The sequence below is a fragment of the Triturus cristatus genome, chromosome 5_1, assembly GCF_964204655.1.
Source record: "Triturus cristatus chromosome 5_1, aTriCri1.1, whole genome shotgun sequence".
In the NCBI taxonomy this organism is placed as follows: Eukaryota; Metazoa; Chordata; class Amphibia; order Caudata; family Salamandridae; genus Triturus; species Triturus cristatus.
Genome location: NC_140587.1, coordinates 589,425,334 through 589,438,082, shown reverse-complemented (window position 1 = coordinate 589,438,082; position 12,749 = coordinate 589,425,334).

The window sequence follows — 12,749 nt, the reverse complement described above, 5'->3', positions numbered from 1 at the left end:
TCACAATATTATGTATGAATACCAGAAGTACTTTTTATGCACTCCTATACACTTTGGTGAATCAGCCGGAAACGTCTAATTCTCTGTTAAAAAAAGTGCATAAGGGCCCGGTCCTTTCCAATTGTACAAATTGTGTATGAATATTGTTAGACCTGACATCCTTAGCGTGGTATTCCCCAAACGTTTGCGTTCACTCTCATACTTTACGGAACTCATTTTTGTTGGCATTACAACTATGTGCACTTTACCCCTACTAATCAGTGCTAAAGTGTGTGTGCCCCAGTGGCGGCTCGCTGAGGGAGTGCTGTGGGTGGTGGGTGGGGGAGCGGCAGGGGGGGTAGTGGAGTCCGACATACGACTGATCGGAGTAAGGTAAGTAATTAAATAAATAAAAAATTTACCTTGCGCGCGGTGCATCTCCGAGTTGGTTGTAGATAAAGGAACACTGTCTCCTAAGCAATAAATGTGAACAAAATACTGTTAGAAATGTAATAAACCCCAGAAATTGTTCCAATGACTATAAAGAAAATTATCTTTTTCTTTGAGTAAAAGTCACATTAAAGAATGTGCCCCCACCAGTGTATTTCCAAAACAAGTATTAAACCAGACAAAACAAAAAACACACATGCAAAGAACAAAGTATGACTAGTGATTATGTACAAAGCCAGGGTCGCTTATTTCAAGAACAAAACACTTCTGCACCCAAGGAGAAAGTTTATACCAAGTCTAGCGGGTCAGAGTGTAAGTCGGCGGCATTTCAATCCCTTTGTAATGTGGGACCATGATCAGGACAATTGATTATTTACCTGAACAAAAACTCAAAAAGTACATTTTTGAATTTTAACACCTGTAAAGATAAGTAGGGAAGAAGAAGAGAAAAAGAACATTAAGGGAAGATACCATGGCTGAGGATAACATTAATTCATGAAAATATCCAGAGCATGCCAAAAAAAAACCTGGAAAGCATGCATAGTATTCATTGTTAGCAATTTGAGCATAGGTCTGTGGAAGTTTAAAGATCCGAACATGCCCTATAGATGGCAAGTGAATTGTGATGGCACACACAAAGGAACCTGACACCAGGCCTGCCCTTGCCTTTATCACCTTAGACAGTTTAAAGCCATGGGAAGGGAGGGAACTGACCAGAATGAGTTTTGGGGGTATGTTAGCCCCATTGGTTTCCGGCTGGCTGGGATGCATCCAAGCCATGTGTACACAATAAGGCTCTGGAGAAAACCAAGGTTATCTCCAATGTCTGGAAGGTTGAGAGGATCCTAGGTCGGAGTATAACCTCCCATGTCAAAACATTAAACCACAAAAATTACCTCAACAGACCATCATGTGGTCAGAGAAAAGAGAGTACTTAGATTCGAAAAGGGAAGTATCCAGTGTGAGGATAGGTGTCTAACTTCACCCAAAGGTGAGGAAAGGAAGCAATTCCTTTTTGTTTAGTTACCCGCACACACCCTAGTGGTGTCATGCTTCATCATCGGGTCACCCCGACGCCTACAAATCGGGGTGGGCTCAACCACAGTGTTGGGAGCTCTTTGTGATAAGTGAAGACCAGGGGGAATTAAAGATAACAAATCTCAGACAGATCCCCAGCATGACACTACTAGGGTGTGTGAGGGTAACTAAACAAAAAGGAATTGCTTCCTTTCCTCACCTTTGGGTGAAGTTAGACACCTATCCTCACACTGGATACTTCCCTTTTCGAATCTAAGTACTCTCCTCAAAGTCGAATTTGAGCAGCACTTTACCACAATGGGGGGGGAGTGAAATTTCACTTTACCCAGGCATATAAAAACTCATTTTATAAGGGTGTACCTTATATGTATCTGACCCCCCACCCCTGGGATACCTAGGGGAGACCTTGGGGGTCCCTAATATGCCAAAAACATTGTAGGTTATCCATTTTAAGTGCCCCAAACACCAAAGTAGAGTTTGGGCACAATTTACTTTTTAAAAGCAGTCCTGGCACCCAGTTCTGTTTTTAAACTGACCTCAGGCTTCAGCAGTGCACACATGCAAGTGCAGAAAAAGCTGCTGGCCTCTAAACTGCCATGCCCCGGGGTACTGGGAACTTCTAGGTAGTTTCAATCCCATGCCCTATTATATACTAGGGGCTTATGGGGTAGGTCATGCCAATTACAGGGGTACCCACCATACCATAGTGTACCCTAGTGTATGTTAGGTGTTTTAACTGTATTCTAATGTGTTCCTTTAAGCTTGGCACTGGCCCCGGGCCTGGTTAGGCAGAGCCCAGGGTCAGTCAGAGTCAGTTACCACCAGTACCAGTCAGCATAAAGTTGGGGGGTGCCCAGGGCACAGGATGACTTTGCAACAACTGGTCTTTGTATTATACCCACATTGAAATCAAAAATGATATATACATTGAATATAGTTATATGCAACTGTCAACTTTCTCATTTGGAGCAGAACGGCATGAACATACATGCCCTATTCCAAGGTATTCATCAGCCACGACATTCCCTAGTATTGCATACCCCAACAGTTGCAATGGTTAAGAAATCACAAATCTTTGACTACACCTCGTGACCCAGCCCCACAGTCACTCAGCTTCAGCAACCAAAGATACACCTTGCTGCTGCTGGCGCCACGTTGTTTAGACTTTCGGAACTACCTAAAGCAGAAAGAAACAGTTACTTAGTTTCGTCCTTGGGGATTAGACCTCCAGGCACCCAGCGGCACCTGCACGAGGGCAGGATCGCTATCTCCCCTGTAAACAAAAGGTAGTGACCCAGGAAGATGGCACGCTTCCGAATCTGGAGAAATATTTCCCCACAGGCGGAGGTGAGAGCCGTCGTAGCTTCCGGCAGCCAGTAGTAGATGCTCACAAAACCCCTCGGGCCCCATCACAATGTTTTTCACAACAAAGTACCTTGTGGTGTGGGTCCAGGGAGAGGGAGCCAGTGACCTCGGATGGAGGCCGCAATGTCAGTCACGGTCATCCTCCTGATCTAGAGGTCGAAGACATTCCCAGCTCCCAGTTCAGATCCCCCAACAACCCTCGGACACCACATGCTCCATAGTGCAAGCTAGCACAGATCCCCTGGTTGCAAGCATGAGTACCTCGAACTCTGCAAGTTTGCCCCACACTCCTCACATCTTGGCACCTCAGGTGGGCTGCTGATCTTTACGGCCACACTCCTCTGCACAACGTGATGACAGTGTACTTCAGAACGATCCTTGTCCCAACCAACGATCACTTCCAACATTTCTGGTGCACTCTGCCCGGTCCTTATGATCTTGTGGAAAGGAGGCCAGCCAACCGGCCCTTGAGAGTATTTAGGGACCTGGGCTACGAGCAGGATATCAACGCGCAGGCAAAATCCACCAAGTGATAGTCCCCTTCCAGGAGCACGACAAGCTTGAGGCCACCACAAGTCTGCGGATAATCCAGTTGCAATCCCTCCTGCCTTAATGTCTCCACTTGTTGATGTCCCAGTGTCAAACCAGCGTAGTATGATTCCTAAAACGTCTCCAACTAATAAGGGCAGAGCCCCAGTAGTTAATCCCACAGTGGCCTTTGAAGATACGATCAGTTTAAAAGGTCACCTTTGAAATGCACAGGCCCTGTTGGACCTGTCAGCCCTAGGGTAGTCTCCCCATCTATTTTTGATCGTGCCTCATTTTTTCCACCCTCATTTTGATGTTGGACTTAGGTCTCCGGGCGCCTTTTCATTGCCAACCAGTGTTAAGGTGCAGGTGCTCCCTTCTCCCAAGATGGCTGTCACAGACCCCTGCTACTGCAGAGTGGTCTTTCATAGTAGCACCCTAGCTGCCAGGAGCTGGCTGGAACCCCACAACAATGTTGCGACACCAGCCCGCCTTTTTTGTCCCATAGGTAGAATGGGGAATCTCCTGGAATGTGCTGGAACCTTCTAGAAGGGAGGTGTGGTTTTTACTTTTGCCGCCTTGGCTAGAGGTCACCTGACCTAGGGATACATAAGTGAGGGAGGGAACTTTTTCCAGTCAGTTGGCCAGTGGGGTAAAGCAGAGCTGGAGAATCCATGCAGGAGTGTAGGCGGTAGGGCCTAGCCAGGGACTTATGCCTCTGAGAGTGACAGGATTTAGGTGCTGCCTCTTAAGTGAGTGAGGGATCCTGTGAAACCCACTGATCTTGCCCAGCAGTAGGAGGACCCAGGGAACCTCTGCCCAGCCTGACTAGGAAGGACCTAGTCGCCAACTCATCCCCTACCCCCAAGGAACAGAACCCCAAGGGCGCCAGTATCATCTGCGCCACAAAGACTGAATATTGAAACTGCAGAAGCGACATCCTGAAACTTCATGCCAAAGCTGAGTATTGTAACTTCATGAAGCGACTGATTGCCTGACTGCTGGGGATCGACCAGGTACTGGCGCTGTGTCTCCTGCGCTGCCAGACCTGACCTGGGACCCCCCTGCGCGGATCTGCTGTCGAGCGCGGAGCTGGCCGAGCTCCCGCTTAATTTGTGACCCCCCCTGGTGCGAGGACCCGCAACGCGATCACCGCCGCGGCCCGTAGGCCTCAGGGACGTGTCAGTGCCAAGTCGGGGCCTGCGGAGAAGCCCGGGGCCCCGCCGCTGCCGTCGCAGCGTGAGAAGGAAGATCGAGTGTCCGGGAGTGTCCCACGCCGTTGCGCGCATCGGACGAAGGGCCCGAAGCGGAACCGAGCGATGAGACCAAGGTAACCCCCGGGGGCTGGGAGGTAGCGCGGCCGTGTGGCGGCCTGAGACTCACCCCCCCCTGCTCCCCGGGAGTCGTGAGAAGGCCAGGTGCGCCCCCTGCCAAGTGGGAGCGACACCGCATGCAGAGACTGTGACTTTCCCCCCTCCGTGGGATTTCCCTCCGTAATTGTGAGTCTCCCCTCCGTGGGATTACCCTCTCCTGGGGACTGCCGTTCGCAGGACTCACCAGTGCTCAATGCGTTCTATGCCTAAGTAGCGCTGAGCATCCATTTGCATTCGCCAGTGCTCAATGCGTTCTATGTTGCAGTAACGCTGATCTGTCCTTGGTACGCACCCATACTCAATGCGTTCTAAGTCTAAGGAGTGCTGACCCCACGTGTTGCATTCACGAGTGTGCTAAATCCAATTAGTGTTTAACCTCAGTTTGTGGTCTCAAGCGCTCCATTCTCCAGTGGAGGTCCCAAGTGCAAGGCGCTTCCTGTACCCACAACGCTTATCCTCAGGGTAGGCTTGGAAATGCTCATGGTGCTAGGCAAACATTATACAACCTCAAGTTATGCTCATGTGCCTTTGTTTCTTCGTAGACACCAGTAGCGCCACGTGTGCAGGCCCCGGCCCGCTGCACTAGGGAAGTTCACACTGCAGGGATTGCTGAGGTAACCGTAATGAGATGCTGTAATGCACATGTTAAAGTGTACCGGTAATGAAATGCTGTAATGCACATGTTAAAGTGTACAGGTAATGAGAAGCTGTAATGCAAATGTTAATGTGTACAAGTTAAGATACATTGCCCTCCAAGATTACCATGTGTGCTCCTTTGATTAGATGAAATCTGATTAATTTGCATTCACCTTATTGTGTGGCGTCCATTATTGTGTGCGTTTACTGCTTCAGAGGATGCGTGTGTTGTATGGTCGCTTAACACACAGGCCTTTGGGTGCCCAGCCGCTCGTGTCACGTTACCCCCTTAGGGCCTGGAGACCCCAGGTCTTACAGGCCCTCTCTAAATTTTGTCCTGTCAGCCATCCTACCTGTGGGAGGTTTGATCACAATCCTTAGTGGGGCCAAAACCCTGGCCCTTGAAATGCAAGTGCTGATTCCACCCCAGGTAACCGTCCCAGAGAGGCCCCTTTGGGTCAGAGGTTTGCAGTTTCCCTTGAGACCTTAGTTTATGGCCTTTTATCAGGAATGGACAGATGTAGTTGTTTGGACCTGGCCCTTTTTGCAGCGTTATCCCTAAACGTTTTGCTTCTTCCTCGTATTTTTCTGACCCTCTTTTTATTAGCTTTAGGGCTCTGGGCACTTGACCACTGCTAATCAGTGCTTAAGCGCATGTGCTCTCACCCTTAAACATGGTATGATTGGTTTACACCTGTTTGACACTTTACATTTAATAGTATGTCCCCTATAAAATGAAAATGGTATCCCATATACCCAGGGCCTGTAAATTAAATGCTACTAGTAGGGTTGCAGCGCTGCTTGTGCCACTCATAGAAGTAGCCTTTTAAATCTGTTTCAGGCCTCCCATTGCATGACCTGCATGCACAAGTTACTGCCACTTTAACATGGCATGTAAAAGTACCACCAAGCCTTAAACTCCCCTTTTGCTACATATAGATCTCCACTAAGGTAGGTCCTGGGTAGCCCTATAGGCAGGGTGATGTGTAAGTAAAAGGTAGAACATGTGCCTTTATTGTGTGGCATGTCCTGTAGTGACAAAAAGGCTGTCTTGATTCTCACTACTGTGAATGTAACTGCAACAAATGATGGACAGAATGCTGAATAATTCAATCATTCTCCCCCAGTCAAGAAATCTGGGTTAAATCCATCGTTCTTTTGCCCACTACGCCACCCCAGTTTGGACCTAGCCATATGCAAATCAGTCTTGACCCTGTGCCTCATGACAACAGTCCAGACCAAACTGCCAAGCCAGGTCCTCCCTGGACTGTAAACAAGCATCCTGGGACCGGTTTAGGGGTATGTCACACTTCATCAGCCAGGCTAGCTTGAATCCAGTGACACAGTGAGCAAGGACCCACGTCTGGACATACCCATCCCACTTGGGGCGAAAAGTGTAACTGCAACAAACTGTGAGTTCTGCTCCTTCCATAGGCTAACATTGGGAATCCCCTAGTACACACATATTGGGGTAAGGTGACAGGTAAAATGTGGGAAATCTGCAGGAAACCAATGGAGGTCACTCCTTGGTTATGTCTTCTTAATATTTGGGAATCAACTGACTTTACAGCAAAGGAAAGCACCTGGGTCAGCTTGGGCAATGTGGTGGCAAAATGCAATTTTGCAAGAACTTGGAAGGGGGCCACTGTGCCTAAACTCTGGGATTGGGAGGCCGATTTGGACTGGTGCATGCGGATAGAAAGGGTAATTTATGAAGGGAGGGGATGCCAGCAGAAGTGGTCCAAGATTTGGGGGAATTGGAACAAATATAGAGGGATCACATGTGCCTCCCCCCCCCCTCCCCCCGCAAGAGCGATGTCTGGCCAGAGGATGGTCGCAAACTGAGAGGTTAGGCCGTAATGTATGATTGGGCTGATCAAACAAACAGATAAGAATGTGACTGCTACATGCACTATATCATTTTATTGTCAACTGTGTTAATTAGAGCTGATTTCTTTATTTTCTTTTTATCAATAAAAAGAGTTTTAAAACAAACATTGGGAATCTCCTTACCTGTAATTGGTAATTCCTAATCTGAAAGGAGTAGCGCTGCCATGTTTGGTATGTTTAGAATGGTGATGAAAAATTCTGCTTTGTGGTATAGGTGGATTTTTTATTACTATTTTAGAAATACCCCTTTTAGAAAGTGAGCATTTCTCTGTGCTTATAACTGTAGTGTTTTGCAGCCTGACTCCAATCCACATCTAGGGCAGAGTGACAGCTCCACTTTGTGCATACTTTCCAGACAGCCATCACACAGGAGGGGCTGGGTGCATCTGCATACTGATAGTCTTCCTGGGCTGGGAATGAGAGGGAGGTGGAGCGCACTTACATCTGTATAGGCTGTGTCCTGCAATCATACAAAGGGCTTGTTTACCCCCTATTGTATGTCTGGAGCCAGGGCTGAGTTGAAAGGGGGTGTTGTGCACTCATAAGGTTCTTTTGAAGTTACCTCCACATCAAAGACATTTTGAGAATAAGGAAAGGGGCTCTGACCCCCTAATTTTAGACACTGCATGGGACTTGTAACCAAACACTGCTGGCTCTAAGTGCTGCACATTGCCATGGACTGTGGTGCTTCCAGATGGGACTGCCATTTGGACTAGTTGCTTTGCTGTGTTGGCCTTCTACCTGCTGACTGCTGGGCTGCAGTAAGGACTACCACCTTGCACCTCGTCTTATGTGTTGGACTGCTGTCTGTCTGCCTGTAATTCATGCCCACAGTGCTCTCCAGAGATTTGTTGGCTTGCTTCCCCTGTTCACTCTTTTGTTGTTGATTTGTTATAAACCAGGTGGATCAAGAGTGATTTTCCCTCACCCTCTCGTTGTTATTGTGATATTCCTGCTGGTTCATGGAGCACGTGGTGAGCTGAACTTTATTTTAGAAACTGGTGTGTGGTGGGCGCTTTTATCAGATCGAGTCGTCCGCTCTGATCTGTACTCCTCTTGGACCTGTGTTTTCCTACAACGTGGCCCCCCCCCTACCAAGGAAACCATGACGGATGACCGTTGTACGGTGAGTGCCGCCCTGAGGCGCCCTTTCCCTGCCTGTGGCAGCAACATTGCACCTCAAGTGCTTTCCTTGGTAGGGACCCATCAATCAAGTGAGGCGGGTTTGAGTCCCTGTCCCTCCGAGGGAATCCCACAGCATGGCTCTCCTTGTCTAGCGCACTGCGGTCCAGGGATGTCAAAGGCATCAACACCAACTTTCAAGTCCGGGATGCCAGAGTGGGACATTGAGCCCAAACATTGTGACTGAACTCCAGAGGTGGCATTAACTGAGGTACTATCCACAGAGAGGTTGCCGTGGGCCATCCCTGGGTAGAGACAGGGCAGGCCCCTTTTGGGACTATCCGGAGCTGTGCTTCGCCTCATCAGCCGCCCCGCACATTCACTGGCAGCTGCCTCAATTCATCATGGGGGTGGACCGGGTGAGGGTTCACTGCATCTGTCCTGTACTTTGTGTTTTGTTTCCCCCTTCTTCCGTTGGTAAGTGCCTTGGGGGGGGGGGGGGGGGGGAGAGAGGCACCTAGGTGTTTTGGGGCACCAGATCCTATGTTTTGGAAGGGGCAAAGCCTCGACAGAGGCCCCCGATTCTCTGTGTTCTTCACTGCCATAAATGATCATATTAAATATTAGTCTCATGTCATACGCAACACCTGCCTCATATACAAAGTATTTATGATTTCTTGGTGATATGTGGTGATTCATGTGAGTTATTACAATCTACTGCATTTCATGCCTTCAGGGTATCATGTATGCCATTATGATTCTTGTCTTATCAGGATAATTAGCACTGATTCAGGATTTGCATAAGATGCACAGTATTTATGACCCATGTCATTTTTGGTCTATGTGTTATGTACAATATATACAATATAATCCTGTGTGGAGCCACTTTTGTGATGCCTTCATTGTGTTACTGGTATGAGTGTTTTGGCAAAACGCTTTACACATTGCCTCTGGGATAATCCTGACTGCTCGTGCCAAGCTACCAAGGGGGTGAGCAGGGGTTATCTTGGGTGTGTAACTCCCTTGCTCTGCCTAGCTTAGGTGCATACCCTAGCCCACCAGAAATCCCATTTCTAACATAGCTGTCCACCCAGATGTGAATTGGAGACAGGTCAACAGGCACACAGAGCCCGAGCATCGAAATACTCACTTTCCCAAAGTGACATTTCCACATACATAATGTCAGATCCACTCACACTACCCAAGAGGATTCACCATTACGAACTCATAGATATCAAACAATACACTGCTACCATTCTGCATGTAGAAAATACTGCCCAGTAGCCTTTTCCTACATTCCCCCATGCTAATCCAATCTGAGCAGCGGGGCCCCATCGTACCAAGCAAACCATCAGGTGTCATTTGATGACGCTTGCATGTCACACACACAAGCACAAGCCTTACCTCTCGCCAACACCTCACTGCACCCTGTTGCCAAAAGAAAAAAGAAGACATGCAGCTACTTGAATGTGGCAGCTATATGCTTTAAAAAAAAAATGAAAATGAAAAATTAACCAGTTAAAATAATTCTAGTGATCAGTGCAGGTGTTTCTTAGCTAGCAAGAATATTTAGAATAGGTATAGAATCTCTTTTTAATTTTAAAGTACATCACAGCAAACTATGATTCGTTTTGGTGTAAATAAAATATTAAGACATAGATTTAACACACCAGTATGACTAACAAAAAGTAAAAGGATAAAGAATGGAGAAAAAAGTACTGACAAAGTAAAGTATTAACTCATTGGCCTGGCTCTGAAGTCCCCTTCTTTTTAGATTGATGTGCATGTGATAGGCAAACTGCTGTCACTCACAATGCCAGAGGTCCAATTCCTGAATTGGGCTAATAGATTGCCCTGTCCAGTATGATGTAGTGGGCAGAAGCAAAATGTGAATGACAGTTGAACAGATCAATGGATGAAGAAGCTCTACCACTAGATCCTCTATGTGCGTATATATTTAAGAATTGTTTTTTATTATTTTCTTTTTATTACATGGGTCTGGCGAGACAAATAAAGCTGTCTTTCGGCAAGACCTAAAACAGAAAACATGCCAGTGCCTAAACATGGTGTTAATGCTTGCTGTAGCAAATCCTCCTTTTTTGAATGGTTACCCCAGAATGCCAACCTTTTTCTGGACCCTATTTTTGCTGCGTTTTGAACTCTGAACAACTTCTCCCTCCTAAACAGGAGTAAAGTGCTTGTGATTCCCCTTTAAATGTGGTTACATTGGTTTATTCCTAATTGAAACATTTATCTTGTCTACTCCCTAGTATATGGTGTAGAAAATACACTCAGGGCTTGGAAGTTAAATACCATCTGTGGACTGCAGCACCTATTGTGCCATCCACAGTAAGGCTACAAACCCTAGCTTCAGACGTACCATTGTGACCTGACTTATGCAATGTAAAACCTGCAGTGGGACCTGTCAAACTTAACCCTTTTTAAATAATAATATATCCATCGCCCATATATAGGTCATGTAGCCCACAAGTTAGGATGTATGGGACATGTAGAAGATTAATGTCACCATCTCCCTACAGTGACAAGGCCCCAAAAGCTAATTTCTTTTTAGCAGACCTGGTTGTTCTATCTAAAAAAACTAAGTATAGATTAAAATATTAATATTATCACAAGTTTGGGACCATCTGGAAAAATAATGAAACCACTATTTTGATAGCTAAAAAAAACTAATTCAATGCTGAAGTTGCATTATTAATAAGTGTTAAGGAAATGTAATTTTTAGGAAGTTACCTTTACCCTTCCTGAAGCTCCTAGAGCCTAATTGGCACTAGCTGTATAGCAGCTCCTCAGTCTGCACTTAGCCTTTAATGAGGTGTTTTCCCCTTCCAAAAGACCCCTTGCTTTGACAGGTTGAACTTAACAGGCACGGTTGACTCCTCTGACATCACCTCGACATTCAGAACAAGGGCTGCTGCCTCTCCTGTTGGCACAATAGTGTAAAATCCTGACAGAATTTTCTTAATTTGATTTAAGATTTGTATTGCCTGGTGTTTTGACTTTATTACTGCTCTGGTACTTCATACTTTACACACTGCCCTGCGTTAAACCTGTCTGATCTTTGCTATAACTACCAAGGAGTTGAACTCAGGTTAATTTAGTGACTATAGGGGTTTACCCTGACAAGAAGTGTTATTGTTTTGTGAGGTTGGTGTAGAAAACTGCCTCTCTGTACAGTGTACTAAAATGAAGTACACTATGTAGAGAGTGCAAGAGATCCCCAAAAGGCAGGTAGAGGCAAAACTAGATAACACTAACTCTCTTTTTGTGGTAGTGTGGGCGAGCATTTAGGCTTATCAGAGGGTAGTGTTAAGAATTTGTTGTACTCCCAGAGGCAATCAATGAGATACACACTCAAGAATAAGCCTAACTGCTTGCCATTTTGATATCTTTATCCAAATTGCTACATAAGATGAAGGTTAGAAAGAACCCCTGACCGTATTATAGTGTTCCTCCTTTGTGGCGAACTAGACTCTAGGGTGCAGAAGGAGAAGAGGCAGATGGTATTTTTTAAATGAAGAGGCATTCCATTGCCTTTGCCATTGTTCCTTAGAAATGTTACCCTCAGCGAGTTGAGGGATAGTTAAGTGGGGAAGCCTTGCTTTTTCCTGTACCTTTATTTTCAGTTTCCCCTGACAGGGGACTCCCAACAACACTCCACCATCCTGCTGACACTATAAGACAAAGACAGTGGCTGACCACTCTGGGAACAATAAGCAAACACCAGAAACTGGTCCCAAAGTGGACTTATGAAATACATAACCTCTGTCTACCAACTTAGTATAAGCATGTGATACCAGCTAGGGAGCCAAGATTTCTCTTTCAGAATCCTTCGGTCCCACACAATAGGAGACCAAGAAGCTCTTTTGCACACCATGGTTGGGATCATTGTCTGCCAAATCCCATTTTTCAGGTTCAGGGACAGAAACCTGGATGTTCTTCAAATTTGCCAGAAGATGCCATTTAAGGCCTGGCTTTAATGAGGGAGCTGGCTCACTACTGAGGAGGGATGCCTTTGTATGAAAAGAATACTGCCTTAAAAAGTAGGACTGTGAGGAGCTGAGGCAAGAGGATTAAAACATAGCCTGCAGCAACCCAGGGAAAGAACAGCACTACCAAGCTGTGCGGTGAGATCTGGAGTCCTCGTGGTACCTGTGATCTGTTTGAAAGCAAGCACGTATGACTGCAGGACTGCCTGAAGAATTGACACTGCACGTTGGCAGTCATCTCAACTGAAATCAAAGCACCTTGAGACAGTAGGCACTCCACAGCTGGCAGTCTTTCAGGGTACTTCGCTGAAGTGTCCATGAGATAGAGGTTGACTCTATGTTTAGATAGAGGGCTTTTGTT